The following is a 4,821-nucleotide window of genomic DNA, read 5'->3' as shown; positions in this document are numbered from 1 at the left end:
AACTGTTGGAGAAGGTGATAGTGTGAGGAAGCTGGTGCTTCGTACTGAGTCAAAATGCGTGCAATCAAAAGCACATAAAAAATCCGGAGGAAAACAAACACCACAATTCTATGTTTAAACACTGAATTCAAAAGTACGTAAATTAATTATGAATTAAGTTTAGACATTATGCTAATCTTATTATCCCCTTCAAACATTTCTATCCTTTGTGCTGACCAATTCCAAGAACGGGAAAAGAACTTTAATTTCAGGATAAAAAGACAAATAGAATAACACCGCCTCACTTTAAAATAAAACATTTTTCTTTTTAATTTTGAACTTTATAAAAATAAGAAATAGGAAACCAGACCTTGTTTAAAAAGAATAATAATGGATATAAAGCTAGGATGAAGCATCAAAATTAAACCAGAAAATCTAGACAGACCTTGAAGAGATAAAGCATACTATTTAAGTTTGAGCTAGACTTGATCACCAGACAAAGGCCCAGTTTTTTTCAGGCTTGTAAACGGTCAGACACGGAGCAGAATTTACAAACGGGAAGATAATTTTTCACAAGGTCTATACTGCACAGGTTCTTATATAATGATACATTTTTTTATTATTCACTTAGTCAGAAAGAAAAAGTTTTTGCTAGAAAATAACAAGGAATACGACGTTTTTCGTAATTTTCGAGATTTTCGGTACCTTAGCTTGAGTGTACGAACATAAGATAATTTTAGCAGTTCATACATTTTTCTTTTCTCCTTTCATAATATCAAATGTAAGGGGCTAATACTAGTTATGGCTGATGCTATTTAAAAAAAAAAACGCAAAAATTTCCATTTTCGTTGCAAAAGTACAAACTAGAGCATGGAAACATTAAAATATTTCGAAGCTTGATTTGTTTTCAGAAAAGTGGCGGGAAACCATTTGTCTTGAATTATTCCCATAGAAGACAAACTTAGTATACATTTTTAGTCTAGCAGATTCCAAATACTTAGTGACTTGAAATATGATTCTGGTTATTTTCGCTTAACTTGCACATTTTCTCATTAGTTCAATCTTTCGGTTACTCAGGCAGGTATCCAGACAATTTTTAGATCCGTTAAATTCTTCTCTTATTTGTAGCGAAATATAATGGAAAAAATGGTCGACTTTCCTGTGCTTCGTTTCAGCACTGATTCCCAACTATAAAGAGCGAAGCGTCTTTGGATGTGCGCCAAGCATAGTCCCGGAAGTGGGTTCAGATTATCGAAAGAGACTGGCACGCCTTTTGCTTCGAGAAATACGTCCTTCCTCTAGTTAAATCCTGCCAACAAATCCTCTAAACTTGAAGGACAAGATAAAAAAGTATGTCGGACTTCTGCCAAAATAATGACAAAAACATCAGAACAACTATGTGAACTGCTTTATTAACGATGGCTGTAAAATAATAAATAAAAAATGAAACTGAGATATTTTGACACAAAATCCGAATTTGTCAACAGAGAGGAAACTGAGATTAATAAGCGTTGTAGGTAATGGGCCAAGTGGGGTAACTGCCAGTAGGGTAAATATGTCTAGGGTAAACTATCGTGATGACTGAAAGATTTCTCTGGAGGCCTGCGCTAGAGGCAGCACGTTACAGACTTGTAACATTCGGAGAACTCTAGCGGGGAATAGCAGATATATCTTTGAGTCGCCGCGGTAAGTTTACTTCAGACACAGATGCGCTAATGACTGTTACCCCACTTCGGCCATTACCTGTAACGCTTATTGTTTCCAGTTTTTGTGTGTGTGAAATCATGATATAAAGTTGATGAAACCATTGCAAAATGGTTGAAAAATATAATCAAATTTTTTAATTATAAACGATTTATTAAAATTCTTCTTCGCGTCGCTTTTATACATTCTTTTTCCATGTATGGTTTCCTTAAATAATTTTTTTTGAAATGATGTTTCATATCCTCTACAAGAAAAGGATAAGGGAAGGTTTTAAATAGGCTCTAAAGCTCTACTGCTATGTTTTATTATTTCAATATATAAGACCGCTTTTTACAATCAAAAGTAATAAAGTACGATATGCTCTACTGAATTACATAATTTTTCTATCAAGCTTACTGCTCTGTCAATAAAATGAAAGACAGTGTATCTCCTTTTCGGATAAGTGATCTCGCGCTTTTATGCATCTTTAAAATTGGAGTCATGTGTCCTTCATTTTGATGGTGTTTATTGCATATCCATTATGTTATACGATATTCATAATGGAGGTTCAGCAGTAGAAATTTTGTAAGGTAATACAATTAATTAGTTTTAAATTACTTTATTTTATATCACTTAAAAATTAAATTAAACAAAAAATTCGGAATAAAAAAAAATCTTTAAGTTCTAAGAGAATCCATTCCTAAAAAATAAACTATTAAAGTGGCGTTACGTTTTTAAAAAATTCTTCAGAAGTTCAAGTTTTTAAAATAACACTTTTTAGAAAATTTTTGACTCATCAATGTCTAAATACTTTTAGCTGAAAATGTATGATTATTCCGAATACATGGTAAAAACTACTTTTGGAAATGCGGTTTTAAAGGTTTGAAATAATTTGTCATATAATCAATCAATTGGTAAATATTACAAATGTATAAAAAATTAATAAGTCCCTAGTAAAGTAAAAAAAATGGTTAAGTTAGGTTTTATTTCTGATATAAAGCCTTTAAATTGAATTGTTTTCCATCGTTTAACCGAAAAATTTACTATGCCACACACTATACATTTCTTGAATGATTTAAAATTTTGTTGTAGAAATAGTTCCCATTAAATTCTTCGCAAACGTAATTAAGCCATTTTTTATATTTGACTTTCTTTTTAACAATACTTAAACAAATTAAGCCGCAAAATTTTTCATTTTAACGATATGATTTTTTGTTTTTAAAAGAACCTTTTAAATGAAGCCATTGCTAGTAAAAACTAATGAGAATATGTATATGGGAGACGATTTTTCACGAAAAAGAAATTATATTTTCGATTTTTAAACAAATTTCTCCATCCTATGGTGGAATTTGCATAGCCAAAATTATTAGAGTCTACGTTAGTATCTGACCATTTTTTTTAAACCGTACTGGTTATGCTATTATTTTCTCGTAAGATACATTAACAAACAAATTTTCTGAACTAACATTGTTTAAATTATCAAAAATGTTTGGAAAACTATTTCCAGGTGCTAAAAGAAACGAGAAGTTCATTAAACAGCTATTCTGTATGAAAATTTGAAAAGTTAGTTAATTTAAAAAATTTTTGAAACAATATTTTTTTAAATTGAAATTTTTTACGTCCGGTTTTCCATTTCACTCAGAAAGTCAAACAATTTATCCTTATTAATTTTTTGAATCAGAAGAAGATTTTAAAAAAGAAAATGAGAATTGAAAATTGTTTAAAAAACTTGTCAGAGTGAAAATTGTGTAGCATTTATAACATTTATAAATTCAATCGAAAATCAAAATTTGTAAACAAACAACGCACGGTATGAAAAAAAGTCAACAGAAGTAAGAAGGTTGCGTTTTGAAACCTCTACTAGATTGTCATATAAAGTTTTTAGATTTTCATTAAAAATCAATAATTTCAATTTTGATCAAACAAAAAATTATACAAAATCAAAAATTCTCTCTTGTAGTCACACTATGCAAGATGCAGAAAAATATGAATGAGCAAAAATTGTCATCCAAAAAAATATCTATAAATTTGTTAATAATCATTTTTTAATATGGCGCGTGATTTTTGTTTTATTTGTGAAAAATAACATTAAAAATAAAAGGAAATTACATTTGGGGAAAAATAAGACAAGGTACAAAAGAAATTATTGAACAAAAATTGTGCACCTTAAACACATCTAAACACTTTTGGTAAATCTCTTTTTTATAGGACGCATAGTTTTGGTTTCAATCATAACATTGAAATTAAAAATAAAGATAAAAATGTTGCGAAAAAACAATAGAAGGTACGAAAACAAATTGATAAACAAGAGTTGTTCACTCACAAAAAAATGATACAAATTTTTTATAATTTCTTACATTCTCATCCTTTATGTTTGACAAAGTATTAAGATTGTCCGAATCTTGAAATCACATCGTTCAAATTTTGAAACAGAAAGTCTTCATGAGCAATCATAGCTTTCGAAAAATCCAACAAAATTTCTTCGAACCATTTTTTAGTATTACTTTTCATTTTGTTTTTATTTATCGAAAGAAGTATTCAGAAAATTGAAAATTCAAATTTTGAACCAATAAGCGCAATCGCGCTCAGACTCGCTCGCGTTTTCAATTAATTTAATTGATAGTATTTCTATTTTAAAATATCTGAAAATTAGTTAAGAAAACAAAAATACATTTTTGAACCACTGTGTGTCAGTGAATTATTCAACATGAAAAATAGTAGGAGGGAAATCGTATTTGATGCAGCCGGAATACTAGAGGCTTTCAGAGACTATTTTAGGAGACAATTCGGAGATGAAGCTATAGGACACTACAACTGCGATGTTGAACACGATGCGATAGAAAACTCAATTGAAAAAGTCTGTGTCACTGAGGTTAGGGATATAATTAAGAACTTGAAAAACGGTAAGGCTGCCGGGGTTGACGGTATTAACGCTGAAATGCGTAAACACGGTGGCGCGTGCATACCACATAGACTGTGCGAATTGATAAATTTATGTTTCGAGATGGGAGACGTCCCAGACGATTGGAAAGAAGCTATTAACGTACCAATATACAGGAGAAAGGGAGATAAAAGCGAGTGCGATAATTACAGAGGGATTAGCTTATTAAGCACCGTAAGTAAAATATATTCAAAAATACTTATTCGTAGGGTAATGAA

This window comes from Belonocnema kinseyi, chromosome 1, assembly GCF_010883055.1.
Source record: "Belonocnema kinseyi isolate 2016_QV_RU_SX_M_011 chromosome 1, B_treatae_v1, whole genome shotgun sequence".
NCBI lineage: Eukaryota > Metazoa > Arthropoda > Insecta > Hymenoptera > Cynipidae > Belonocnema > Belonocnema kinseyi.
The sequence above is the reverse complement of the archived record's forward strand: the minus strand, read 5'-3'. Positions refer to the sequence as shown.